The sequence below is a fragment of the Macrobrachium rosenbergii genome, chromosome 56 (genome assembly GCF_040412425.1).
Source record: "Macrobrachium rosenbergii isolate ZJJX-2024 chromosome 56, ASM4041242v1, whole genome shotgun sequence".
Lineage (NCBI taxonomy): Eukaryota > Metazoa > Arthropoda > Malacostraca > Decapoda > Palaemonidae > Macrobrachium > Macrobrachium rosenbergii.
The window spans coordinates 22451027-22466570 of record NC_089796.1 but is presented as its reverse complement, the minus strand read 5'-3'; the positions used below and the strand labels follow the sequence as shown (position 1 = coordinate 22466570).

The window sequence follows — 15544 nt, the reverse complement described above, 5'->3', positions numbered from 1 at the left end:
TCCGATGGAGAATTATCACCGAAGGGGAATTTATATAAGTGATAAATGAATAAGTACCACCGGGACGCGAACCCATGACATGGACCCATTCAACGACTCCAGTGGACGTTACCACCGGTGGTACTTATTCATTTATCACTTATATAAATTCCCCTTCGGTGATAATTCTCCATCGGAGATACTCGAGGTAGCGTGAATTTGATATTAAACGACATTTGTAGCTTCATGAATAATATATATATATATATATATATATATATATATATATATATATATATATATATATATATATATATATATATATATATTACTTGTAATAACCACAATACTCTCTTAACTTCTTTTAGTATGTGCGTGTATCAGGAACAAATCTGTAAATTTTGTTTACTTATCATCTATTATTCCTTGCTCTTCAATACATCCACTTATAACCGGTGGTGTAGTGTCTAGTGCCATCCAACTAAGGTATTTTATGGCGTGGCGTCGTCAAGGGCCATCGAGTACTAAAGTACCAGCGCTGACAAAAAAAAAAAGTAACGTTAATTATCCTTCTGGAATGAAAGAATCTAAATTCATTTCTTGATGGATCCATTTTGTTTGTACGATGAGATTTTTCGTGAACATTCGTCTGTGTTTTCCAGTCTGCAGTAAGAATTTCACTTTATTTCGTCAAAGCACCAGTTGTTAATATTATTGCTGTGTTGTCTGGGTCATAGGGAAAGGTGTTACTGTAATTTTTGTTATACTTATAATCATTGCTCGGTTATAGATTAAATGTAAAACTTATTATTATTATTATTATTATTATTATTATTATTATTATTATTATTATTCGATGAGTCAAGATACGCAGAACTGGTTGTGGTCAGTTATGGCCGGAAAGGAGGTATCCGGAATATGGGATGAAGGACATTGGCTCCCAGTGAGGTCGGATCATCTAAGAGGAGTTAGTTGCCGATTCATCGTTTTCTGGTAAGAATTTATGATCGGAATGAAAATTAACCTAATGAGACGCCCTCCCATGTTATAATTGTGCTTAACACAACGGTGCCATTTCTGCCATTGTACATCATAGCTTAATTAAGCTGAAAGTTCCTCTTCTAAGGCAGTTGGTAATTCTCTGATTAACCTTTAGTGATGATTGGCTTGTTCCTTCTGCTGTCAAGCTTCAGAAAACTCTTCTTGTTTCATTGTTCCCGTGCCCATAAAAATCTTTCCCCGTTGCGTTAGAATTTTACACTTTTTCCAGTTCTCCTCAGGTCAGCCATAACCTCGAACATCGGGTTATGTGCTTTGTCAGACAATGAACTGCAAAGGTTACATGAGGGGAAGAATGTCACCATAAGGCTTTCTGCTGTTTTGAACGAGGTTAGATCATCGAAAAATTAGAGGGAAACGCGTGTAACTCTCAGCTTTAGTTTGATGTGGGGAGGGGGTTTGGTTTATAGAAATATGGCACATGTACCTATTCGGGGTATATTGAAATGTACAGTCGTTCATGCATAAGTTAATTTGTAATACATGAATGTGAATGACTAAAATTTTTAGATATATTCGCGTATCGTTTATAAACGCAGGTTCTTATATACAGTATATATATTTATATATATACTATATATATATATATATGTATATAATTAGGTATATAATATATATGTGTATATATGTGTGCGCGCGTATGTATGTATTTTTATGGAATAAGAGGAGAGTGACTAGGTATGCAGCTGCATATGCACAGTGTCACAGGTTAACACTGCAGCCCCTTCACCAGCCGTATATAGAGGAAACTATATAATAACCCCTTTGGGCCCAGTGATACCAGAGGTGATGATGTACTTAGTATCAACAGGCAGTATCACCTGATAACAGATATGTGTGTTTGTGTGTGCTTTCTTGTCATGGTCCCAAGGTTTACATGTACAGTTGTTTATCATACACAGTATCACTGATAACAGATATGTATATGTGCTTTCTTGTCATGGTATAGGTTTATATATATATTGTTTATATATATACATATATATATATATATATATATATATATATATATATATATATATATATATATATATATAAATATATATATTTGTTTTTAATCGGTTGTGCATTTATGGCATGTAGGTTAATAAGCGCCGCTTCGTTGTATAATGTACATATGAACATGTCTTTGTTAATAATTGTTCTTTAGTTGCATGACCGTGCATTTTATGGCGTGCTTTTATGTAAATGCACACATCCATCCTTATAACCATACACCTGCATGCAAGTACACGTATCCATACACTTGCATAAAACTACACGTGTTTATCCGTAAACGTTTATGCAGTTTCATTCATGAACATCAAATTTTTAAATGTCAACACGTGTATGTAGTCACATTTCCCGCATGTGTCTGTGTTTGCGTTGATGAGGGCGTTCACTTGTATGTTTATTTGTGTATGTCGATGCGTAAGAAGAGCGTTTATATAGTGCTTGCACTTGTATGTGGATGTATAATTTCGGCGATGATTATATATTAACGCAGGTTACCATGCCGTATGTAGTCGCATAGGCTACTTGTGTATTAGCGTCATCACTTGTGGTGTAGCATGTATGTATATATATATATATATATATATATATATATATATATATATATATATATATATATATATATATATATATATATATATATATATATATATATATATATATATATATATATATATATATATATATATATATATATATATATAGTCTCGGTAATTAGGCGGCTACTTGGAAATCTTAGCTTAATGATAAATAATATTGCCAAGACCAGGAAGAACATTCTTTATTATACGAGCTTTAGAGGTATAAAACCTCATCATCAGGCTGAAAAAACCGACAAGGATGAGAATCAATAAAATTACAATAAAATGAATTGTCATAATAAATCTTCAGCAAAAATACTGACCAAATATATAAAATGAACAAGTAAATACAAACTAAAAGGGTGAGACGTAAAATAACGAAAATTTGAAAGCGAACACAAGCATAAAAATATGAAAATAAAAATAAGGTGAAATGTAAACAAACTGCCACTCACAAAGTAAAATATTTAACGGCCTAATTGAGTATCTACTATGAAATTACACGATAGCTAGTTGAATACCAGACGAGTTGTTGTTCAATTCCGGCTTCATCTTTTTAATAGTCAGCGACTCTGAAATCAAAAGGTCCAGTCTATTTGAACAAAAAGACAGTACCCGAAAATCCAGGTCAGTGAAAGGATGATCCTGTGCTAAACTGTGTTCTCTAATGGCAGAAAAGGGTGGTTTGGAAAGGGGAAACCTAGTTCTAATAGAAAGACCTCTGTGTTCCAAAATTCTGTGTCTGAGCCAGCGGGAACTGGATCCCACGTATCGCAGACCACACTGCGAACAAGTGAACAAGTAATCGACACAGGAATTAAGGTCCACAGGCAGAGTAGGCTTCTCTCTCAAAAGTGATCTTATTGTAAAAGGATTACAGAAAACAAACCGGAAACTAATTTAAGGGAAACAATGCTTAAGTGTTTCTTGTAACTTTTTCGGACCATATAGCTACTGTGACCAAGGTAAGGCAATTTAATGTACTTTTTACATCTTTACTAGCAGTACTGTACACCGGTCTGGGACAAAACTTTTCATTTAAAAATTTTCAGAACTTTGTAAAGTACAAAAATGGGATATGAGTTTTCAGAAAAATAATTCTGGAGGAAAACCATATCTTGATGAAATAAATTAAAATCACAACAAATATTGTAGGCTCTATTTATCAAAGTGCGTATTGAGTTCTTCTTATACAACTTTATGCGAAAAACTTGAGGTAATTCAATCCCAAGCCAGTAAAAGTGCTTTTCCTATAAACAGAGGTCTCAAATTTGCCACTATTTCTGTATACCTGTACATCTAAAAATGACAACTTATTATCTTGTTCCGTCTCACAAGTAAAAGAAATGTTAGGGTGACGAGAATTAAAATATTCAAAAACAAATCAACATGTGATAATTCCTTAAACACAAGGAAAGTATCATCTACATACCTACAGTAATACAAAGGTTTGAAAGCGCTAGGGCATTCAGACATCCAAATCCTTTCACAATAACCCATGAAGCAATCCGCATATACAGGTCCAAGGAATTTCCATAGATACTCCATCTATTTGATTATATAATTTACCATCAAAAGTAAAAATGCCATCAGCAGTTGCTAAATTTAATAATTTTTGCAAGTCTATTTTATTAAGTCCAAACACTGATAAATGGTTTTCACATATATTATTTTATTAAGAATAATGTCGGTTGTTTCTTTTAGTGGGATATTGGTGAAAAGAGAGGTTACATCGAAACTAGCCATTACAACATCTTGGTTAAAATTGAAAGAGCATAATTCTTTAACAAATTTGGAAGAATTAGAGATGTTAAATTCACTTAAAGTTAGAGGGTTTAAAACTGGAACTAAAAACTTAGACAGGTTATAACTAAAAGTACCAATTGAGGAAATAATAGGTCTTAAAGGGTTTCCTATTTTATGTACCCTAGGTAGACCGTACAAATAACCAGGCTTAGACCCTGAAACAAATAAAGAGCTATATGTAGCTTCCCCAATCTTATCTCTCAGACCTCTAAGCAACCTATTTAGTTTGTCTTCTAATTTCAAAATGTAGATATTGCGATTCTCATTTTGAAATTAGAAGACAAACTAAATAGGTTGCTTAGAGGTCTGAGAGATTTATTATGACAATTCACTTTATTGTAATTTTATTGATTCTCATCCTTGTCGGTTTTTTCAGCCTGTTGATGAGGTTTTATACCTCGAAAGCTCGTATAATAAAGAATGTTCTTCCTGGTCTTGGCAATATTATTTATCATTAAGCTATATATATATATATATATATATATATATATATATATATATATATATATATATATATATATATATATATATATATATGTGTGTGTGTGTGTGTGTGTGTGTGTATATATGTGTGTATATATATAAAATTTTCTTTTAAAACGCTCTGATATATATATATATGTGTGTGTGTGTTTTCAAAATTTTTTTTTTAAAACTTTTATTAACATGCAATCATACCTTTATTGTGTATCCCCATAGGGAGGTAGTGCCGTCAGTACACCTCATGCGGTGCACTGTAGGCATTACTTAAGGTTCTTTACAGCGTGCCTTCGCCCCCAAGCTGCAACCCCTCTTATTCCTTTTACTGTACTCCTTTCATATCCACTGTCTTCCATCTTACTTTCCACCTTCTCCTAACAACTGATTCATATTGCAGCTGCGAGGTTTTCCTCCTGTTAACACCTTTTTCAAACTTTTACTGTCAATTTCCGTTTCAGCGCTGAATGACCTCACAGGTCCTGTGCTTGGCCTTTGGCCTAACCTCTGTATTCAACTCAATTTTATTGTGTATCCACTCGCACTGTGAAGTATATGTGTATTATCAGGATACTTCACAACTTGACACAAGTAGTATGCATTAATATACAAACTATATCCTACATGCTCACATGCATTCTTGGACATGTCAGTTAAATACACACGGATGCAATTACCTCGATTCAATCTCGTTAGTCCTGACCCCATGGCAGTCTAGGTTCTATTGATTGGCGTACATGCGCTTAATACGGTCATGTTTGTGTTATATGACGTCATTGAAATCTGTTACCCCTTTCATTTGTCCCGCAAGGATTGCTGCGTTGGGCTTAAGTTGCCGGTTAGTGTTTAATGTCTGTCGTAGGGTTTCTCTCTCTCTCTCTCTCTCTCTCTCTCTCTCTCTCTCTCTCTCTCTCTCTCTCTAGTCGTTTCCATTGTATAAAGAATGACTATTAGAGCCTTATAGATAAAGTCTTGGGCCTATAGTTTCCTTCTATTTGTCTGTCCGTCAGTCAGTAGTATGTCTGTCACGCCTACGTTGTCATATAAGGGCGGCGTCCACCTACAGTAAAACACGTCTTAAAGACACGTCGGTAACTTATGGTACACACTTCACAAACATGTTAAACACAAGTTAATGGCTGCATAGTAATCCTAACCCGTGCTTCATAAGATTATCCGCTTCCGTTCGTTGATTTGTTGTCAACCTGTCTGTGATGTGTTCGTGATAAGTTGCCGACGCATATTTAATCATGTTTTACGGTAATTTGGACTCACCCTAAAAGTTGTTGCAAAGGTAAACCCTCATGCATAGATTTGCATAGTGTTACGTCTGAAGTTTTTGAATGAGTGTGGAAGAGATGGAGATCTGCCATTCGGTTCGCAAACTCCACTTAAAAATAACGCCCTTTCAGATGATACCAAGGGCAGTGACCTTCACCGTGACACTCATACTAAACTTCACACTGATCCTTGTTAATTTAATGGCACATTAATCATTATTATTTTAAAGACACCTCATTTTTATCTGTGCTTCATTAGTGCCTAAGCCCTACAAAGAGAGGACTCGGATGTTTGTGTATTTGTGCTGTATCTTATTTTTATTTTGTTATCGCCTTCGCTTGATGTTTTGAGAAACAACAGATAAGATAGGAAGGGATGTCATCGATCATTTCCTGAGAGAGAGAGAGAGAGAGAGAGAGAGAGAGAGAGAGAGAGAGAGAGAGAGAGAGAGAGAGGTTAATGACCCCATTCTGCCACGCGCCCGGGAATATGAGGCAACGAGCATCAGGGTTGTTTTATTGCCCTCTCTTTATTTCTCTCATTTCTCTCTCTTTTTTCTCGGTTTTCGGCGTTTGGGTGTGGGTTGTCGGGGATGTGGGAAGGGGGGCGAGGGCGTTATTATTAGCTCCCAGGGGGGAGATGAGGTTTTGGTGAGGCGGTGAGGGCAAGAAAGGTCACTGCCCTTTATTGTGAGTTATTTTCGACCGTCTGCTATTCAGTTTATGTTTACTGTTTGCTTTCATTTGTTCGTATTATTTTGCTTCGTGTTTTGACTACTACGTCATTATCTTCGCGCTTGGAGGATCATTGTGATTTTGGTTCAATTTGTCTGTTTGTTTATCCGTGACCGGAATTACGGGGAACCAGTTTAAGGAATTTGCCTGAAACTTGACAGTAGTATTCCATTGCTGGTCCCCTTTCCCGTAGGGGTTAGTGTCATCAGTGCACCGCACATGGTGCACTGTAGGCAATTTATGGGGTGTTTGCAGCGTCCCCTCGGCTCCTAGCTGCAGCAGCTTTCATTCCTTTTACTCTACCTTCGTTCATATTCTTTCTTCCATCTTAATTTCTACCCTCTCTCAACTATTGTTTCATGGCGCAACTGCTTTGAGGTTTTCCTCCTGTTCCACCTTTTAAACCACCTTTACCTTCAATTTCCCTCTCTGCGCTGAATGACCTTTATAGGTCCCAGTGCTTGGCCAGTGGCCTAAACTTTTATACTCCATTGCATTCCCTTTTATTAATTAACTCTTCTTTATCATCGTTGAAGACCTGAGGATTTGCCACCTGAGAGACCACACCAACTCATCATCGCTCCAAAAGATTGGCCTTAGGAGGGGAGGGGAGGAGTTTATTGAATTGTTTTGCTTAACTTCATTCACAAGTTATTCCGTTATTTTTAAGCTCATGCACTTACAGGTTGACACAGTTGAAAGGAAATAATGTTCTCAAGTGTTATTATTATTTATTATTATTATTATTATTATTATTATTATTATTATTTTATAATAAAATGCACAATTATTTAAATAAATTGTATTATTTGTATTTATGAAATTGTGGATTTTTATTATACAACAGATTAATCACGACATTGTGAATTTCTTCGCATTATTATTATTATTATTATTATCATTATTATTATTATCCTGAACGTCAGTACTAACATACTTGAATCAAATACGTTTTTAGCGTCACTTCATAATGGCAGGACTGACGCGTAAGTAATGTTGACAATGCGTGGTTAAATTGTAGCTGCATTGGGGAGGTTAGAACTCTTTTTATTTTTGCTAATTCGTCTGTCCTTTGGCGTCTTTACTCTTGTTGTTATGTGTCCTTATTTACGTCTTCTACTTGTTCGGTTTGCTGCCTTGTTCATTCTTTGTGTGTTTTTCTCTTTTTCATCTGTTGGTATTTTTCTCTCTTGCTCATGTTCATATCGTTTGTTCATCCGATTATTTGTTTCAAGTTTTTTATTGTTTTTTATCACTGTCTTTAATTCATTTGCGATTTGTGAAGTCATTTGGAAGAGCTTAGTAGCTTCAAGGTATTAATATTAATAACTGGAAAGAAACCACTTTCTAATAGAGTTTCATTTTGAATTATGGTTGCATCAGCGGAATTCATATATATGTATATATATATATATATATATATATATATATATATATATATATATATATATATATATATATATATATATATATATATATATATATATATATATATTATAAACAAACTAAAGCAGAGCGAATAAAACAAGAGGAGACGGGATGCTAGACTCATAACAGATAATGCGTTTTCTGATCTCTCTCTCTCTCTCTCTCTCTCTCTCTCTCTCTCTCTCTCTCTCTCTCTCTCTCTTATCTAAAATCTTATTTAAAACTAACAGTTCTTACAAACTCATGGCCACTGATGAGTGTTTTGTTTTTTCTATTGGTTTTGTTTGCTTTTATTTTTGTGTCAGTGACGAATGTTGTTTACATCCGGCCATGTTAAGATGTAACGCACTGAAACGGTCTTTTATTTTTTAATTAACCTTTGTTTTCCTCTTCTTTCAGAAAGATTAATTCGCTAATGAAGTAGGGACGGATCTACGCATGTTTCAGGTAAGGAGAAAAATTCGCATTTTTTTGTAAACAGTTTAAAAATATTTGCACAACAGTTCCCAGAACACCGACGAAAGATTCGAGTCTTCATTTGTTTTCCGGTTTTTACCAGAATTGGGTCGTTGCATGTTTGAAGTCGTTAGCCGTGTTCGGTGCTCGTTTTAGTTTGTATTGTTTCCCCAGAGCCTTGTGTGTTAGAAGTTTCACTAACTGCTACACCAGCGGCATTTTTCACATGTTTGGAAGTCGGTCTTATCTCTGTGTTTATGTGCTGTGTTTGCACAGGTCTACTTAACAGTTTCAGTTGCTGTTTGATATGTGTTATATAAGGGTCAACCAATCCAATCCTTATTGTTTGTACGAAGCTCAACATGAATGAACATAAACTCGTTCCTCAGCTGTATTTAGAGGTAATGATCATAGTATCTACCACTTTTAATCACCATCGCTGATTTTATAACGTGTTTGTACGTCTCCTTTTAACTCTTCCTCGCACGTGTATGTCCCAGAGCGCGTATTTGAAAAGAGAGGAGGCTAGTGTGATAAGACTCAGCAGATGAGATGACCACGCAGCTCGTTGCTCTTTCTTTATGGTGTCAGAGGACGTAAGCGTAGCACGGATAAGCGAAAGTATCCAGACCTTGTTCGATCGACGTCAAAAAAAAAAAAGACCGAAATGATTGATTTACTAATATACTAAATTGGTGGTGCAAAGCCATATTTCATTCCGTTAATGTGCACTCAGGAGAGTTATATTCATTATAGTACGTTAACGTTCATGTTGATTGATTGGCCTAATCCCGGTAGGAGGGTAGTGCGATCAGTGCACCTCACGCCGTGCACTGTAGCCATTACTTAAGTTTCTTTGAAGCGTCCCTTCGGCCCCTAGCTGCAACCCCTTTCCTTCTGTTGACTGTACCTCCTTTTGTGTTCTCTTTCTTCCATCTTTTACCCTCTCCTAACTATTGTTTCCTGCGAGGTTTTCCTCGTGTTACACCTGTGAAGCCTCTTCTATTTTCAATTTTCCTTTCAGCGCTGAATAACCTCATAGGTCCCAGCGCTTGGCCCTTGGGCGTAATTTCTTATATCGATTAGCCTAATGAGTAATGATTCTTTTCGATTGAAGACTTCTAGCTGCCTTGATGAATTTGGTATATTGATACATCAACTCTCCAGACTTAACTTGCGTCGCGAAGGCAAAGGTCCCAAGACAGTAGATTGTAGCGTAGGTTTCCGAATGAGGTTCCTTGAATGTAAAAGGAATGGTTTTATATTTTAGGGTGTGAAAGATAAATGGAGAAAACTAATTTAATGAGAGGGATGCGGTAACTTTATTGCGAGAAATATTACGAAATAAATGTCAAGGGAATAATGTGAGTGACTTAAGTAAAACAAAGTAGCTGGTGTGGAAACGAAATAATTGGTGTGGAAAAAATGCTGCGGTTTTAGAAAAAGAAAAACACATATAATAAAATTAAGAGAAGACTTTTTGCAAAAAGGAACTAAAAGTAAGAAGATAAAAAATTATTAGCGCAAAACGAAACTAACAAAGTAATTTTGTAAAATTAAAGTGATTGTTTAAAAATAAAGGCAAGAATTACGGTGCAAAGGGAAAAAAGATTAATCAATGTAAAGAAAAGTTTAAAGCTATTACTGCAAAAAAAGCAACATAAAATAATCTCAGAAGTAAACCAAGAATTATTGATACATATATATATACATATACACACACACACATACATATACACACATATATATATATACATATATATATATATATATATATATATATATATATATATATATATATATATATATATATATATATATATATATATATATATGAACAAGTGATTGGTTCTGCCAATAATGTTATTGCAGAATAAACGGACCCGTCAAAATACGTCCATCGTTCGTAAAAGCAGATGCCAGTTTTGCTGATGGCCGATGATAACGCCGTCTCTTCCGTCCGAACATCTTTTCGTACTTCGCCTATTTATCTCATGGAGAATTTTCGTTGATAAAAACGCCATTTCATACCCAGGTGTTTTGTGGGCTCTCTCTCTCTCTCTCTCTCTCTCTCTCTCTCTCTCTCTCTCTCTCTCTCTCTCTCTCTCTCTCTCTCTCTCTCGCCTAGGAAGTCTTTAATTCTTGTATTTTTGCTTTCGTTTTTTTTTTTTTTCTAAATATTTGTCAGTAAATTTCACCTTGGAATAACCATGTATTTTATATATTTTCAGCAAGGAACGATGTCACTCCCTTGGTATGTAATTTGTCAGAGTGGTCATGTTATTAATTTTTTATTTTATATTATACTGAAAGTATTGCTTTGAACGACTCGTATTTCACATTTTGATAAGAGATTGTGTTATCAGTCGTGTGTTCCAATTTTTCGAAGGTAAACAACGGTCTTACCGTCCTCATGTTTTTCACTCAAAATCTTGTTTTGAATTTTTCCAACGAACATTTTTAATAGAGTTACATTTAAAGTGTTTCAGAAGTGTCAGTTTTGATATGCTTTATTGTTTCAAAACTGTCAAAATTGACAGTTTTGATTTGCTGTATCGCTTCAAAAGTGGCAGTAGTATTGATAGACTGTTTTGAAAAGTTTTCAGAAGGGACGGTTTTAGCAGGCTTGCATCTGCAGTTATTCAGAGCTGACGGTTGTACCAGTCTTGTATTTCAAGGGTTTTGTTTTGTTCTTTTTTCTTTTTTTCAGAAGCGATGTTTTATGGTCACCGGGACCTCCATAGTACGACTCAATCTTGGAGTTTTTGTCGCGATCTTTAGTAGAGAAGCCTGTTGTTGGAGTTCTGAGCTATTTCCATCTCTTTACCTTGATTGCAAGAGGCAGAGCTGGCTTGGAGACTGGTCTTTTATACTGATTCCAAGGCCTTTTGAAGATCACACTTCCTCCCCTTTCGGTCTGATTCTCGCTGTTCACAATGGCTCTGCGTTCTCTGGGAACTTATTATTCCTTTGGACAGAGATATGTGGGTATGAAAAATGATGATATGATGAGAGTATTGTGATGGATACTGTTACCATTTATCAGTACTAATAATAATAAATACCATAATTTTAGGATAATTACAAAATAGGTAAAATACCCATAATTTTATATGTACGGTATGTAAGGACAGTATAATACTTGTGCAAGAGAAGTTAAGTTGTGCAAAGTTTAACATTTGAATAAATGTTATTTTGGGATTTTTGGACTACTACTACTACAATAATAATAATAATAATAATAATAATAATAATACTACTACTACTACTAATACTACTACTACTACTACTAATACTAATAATAATAATAATAATAATAATATCCACGATAGTGTAAATGTAAATATATATTAGAAATATATATACTAAACGAGAGCTTTCGAGAACCTGCTTGATTGTCCTTCTGAGTCTGACCATAGCACTGAAGCAAGCAACGAAGTGATAAGTTTCGAAAAAAAAACAAACTAAAGTTTAAAAACATCGAAGTGAATAAAAAAAAAAAAAAAAAAAAACAGAAAAAAATTAAAACCGCGCTGTTGACAAGAAAACCCGGTCGTAATTTGTAGTAACCGAAGGATGGTGATGATCCGTTGAACAGACAGGACAGAGATGTCTGATCTGTGTTGCCACGCCGACTTGCCTTACATCAGATGCAGCAGCCCGCCAGACCCAGATGTTCCCGCATATATAATAGGTTGGAAATAGGTTTAATGTCCCGTGTTAGGGTTTGACCTTCGCATGCAACGCCAACTCCATCTGCTGCCGGTGGTGCTGTACATGGAGGTCTTTGTTGAGGCCGAGCGAGTAGGTAGGTGGGCTGCCGTTTTCAAAGGGCTCTGTAGCGGATGGTGGCACTCTTGAGGTGGGAGAGGTCTGGAAAGGGTGCGATAGTGCCGGGATGTGCCATGTTTATGAAATCATCTATTTTTTTCTGATTAACTGTTATTTATTTGTTTATTTCTTTTATTGTTTTTATTTGTATTTAAATTATTATTTAGTTACGTTTTCATCTTTAATTTCTTTATTTCGTAAATGGATATTGTGTTGCGTAGAATTTTGCTTGGCAGGATTTTTGCCCTTATGTCTTGTTCCATAAAAATAAGTATGCTGTAAACAACAATAGCAAAACAACAACAACAACAACAAGAGCCATAATAATAATAATAATAATGTCCTCTCTTTCTCGCCGGGACGTGGTTCTCCTGACGATACAAATTATAATAATGTTAATATGTTTGTAAAAAAGTGATACCGTTATAGTAAAACTTAGCTGTCAGTGTCATGAAAACTTTTTAGACGCTAAGTTCAAGGATAAGGGCAAGAAGAAGAAGAAGAAGAAGATGGTAAGAAAATTCCGAATCTTAGCCATGGAGGAAGATGGAACAGTCGTCACGGAGTGAACGTGGAGAAGAGGCGAACTGAAATTCTAGATGGTTATTATGGCCGTCAGTGTGACCCAAGTACTGAATCGATTAGTCCTGCCGATTAGTGTCTTTGAATTCGGTAATTGTATCTCATTGCGGAGGAGCGTCCGTGCTCTCTTACACCACTTTCGTGTGTGTAAATGAGCCCGGTCACATTATTTCATTCAGGTTTTTTTAGCAACGATTCGAAGGTCGACCCTTTTCGGTGTGCTGTTATAGCTGAAGAGAGTTTTTCCGGCATGTCAAATTGCTCGAATATCCGTATTTTGTTACTGCTGTTACCAAGGTCCTTGGCTATTACACAAACGCACACATGCGTGCAAGCAGTTAAATATATATATATATATTATATATATATATAGATTTATATTTATATATATATATTTTATATTTATATATATGTATATACATTTATATATATATATATTGTATAAATGAATTTTATCACATCACCGTGATTCATATACAAGCATTAAGCTACAAATGTCGTTTAATATCCAGTTTGCTCTACCTCGGAAATAATATATTTTCATATATGTTACCCGGAGAATTTTTGTAGTTGATAATAAGTTCGTCGTCTCGTGGGCTCGAACCAAAGAAGAAAAGAACTCAGGACTACAGTGATGCGCATTAAACCACACGGCCATGGTTTAATATGCGTCACTGTAGTCCTGAGTTCTGTCTTTCGTGGTTCGAGCCCACGAGACGACGAACTTATTATCAACTACAAAAATTTCCTTCGGGTAACATATAATATATGAAAATATATTATTTCCGAGGCAGAGCGAATTGATATCAAAGGACATTTGTAACTTAATGCTTATATACTGTAAATATATTTATATATATATATATATATATATATATATATATATATATATATATATATATATATATATATATATATATATATATATATATATATATATATATTATATATATAATATGTAATACATTTATCGCATACGCCGTGCCATTTTTTATATTCACAAACATTAGGCCAAATGTCGTTTAACATCCAGTTCTCTCTGCCTCGGGAGTATCACGAAAGGGGAATTATGATTGATAAGCTATTTGGCACCTGGAACACCCGACAGAGCGTACCGACGACTCTCATTGACGGTAACCATTCTCATAGTGTACTGAATTCGATATTACTGGATATTTATGGCCTAGAAGTTGCGGTTTTATATATAAAAATTCCATTGTGTATAAGTGATATACATTATATATTTATATGTTATATATATAATATATGAGTATATATATGTATATATGTGCATATATATTTGTGTGCATATATATTGTATACATACATTGTTTGCATATGTGCACGCGCAATTTGAGTTTGTTTAATGTTTAGTACACAATCATCACTCATTCCATAATCTTACTGAGAGAGAGAGAGAGAGAGAGAGAGAGAGAGAGAGAGAGAGAGAGAGAGAGAGCGCTTGTACTCTTAAATCGACAGTCCGGTCTTACACACATGAAGGCGTACTCTGCATCCAAGATCTGGAGATCTGGGAAGCGTCAGAGACCAGACTTGCGAGAACGCACTTGCTGTACTAATCGACGTTTGCTTCGAAATGTAACCCAGAAATCGTTGCCGATGTTCGGGGTTTGAAGAGAACCCGATATAATACTACTTTAAAGGTTTGTATTGCCGTTTGAGGATCTGTGTGTTTTATATTTATGCATTATCTTTATGTATTTTATTTCTTTATTCAATTTTTCTTTATGAAGTGAAAATTTGCTCTTTAAGTTAAAGGTGTCTTATGACTTTTCGGTACGAATATTTACACCTTATCTTTATCTTGATTGATAATGGTAGTAATAAAAGTTTAAACATCATAAAAACGAATAATAACAGTAATAAAAGTTAAAACACCATAAAAGCGAAAAATAACAGCAATAAAAGTTTAAACAGCATAATAGCGTAATCTCTTTTCGGGCTGCGTACCATAATAATTGCTTCCGTAATTTATGGAAATGTACTTGTACTTGTAGTTGAAGGCAAGATGCCTTTAACTTGGAAAACACAAAGTAGAATGCCCGTGTGGAGAGGAAAGGAACGAAACGGAGAAAAGGAAATAAAGCATGGAGAAGGAGCAATCACGAAGTAATATGTGCTCAAGCAGTACCAATCAGAACGGGCGGATGACCTACCTGAGTACGAAGCACCACAAATATGCCGGCGGACGGGTAATGATAAGCGCTCACCAACACCAATTCACGTCTGAATGAATGAGCGAAGAAATTCAAAGAATTATTTATAAGAAACAACAGAGCGCTGGTCTCACCAGATCCCCTTACTTAACTTCAGAAG

The 15544-nt window shown here is 35.2% G+C and overlaps 1 long non-coding RNA gene across 1 annotated transcript in view; it reads left to right on the top strand.

The window, feature by feature from the left end:
* LOC136836740 (uncharacterized) overlaps positions 1-15544 on the top strand; it is a 153219-nt gene that overhangs the window by 22117 nt on the left and 115558 nt on the right. Inside the window, exon 2 of the long non-coding RNA XR_010852463.1 lies at positions 8738-8785. This is a non-coding gene — a long non-coding RNA (uncharacterized lncRNA). The remainder of the gene's footprint in view (positions 1-8737; positions 8786-15544) is intronic.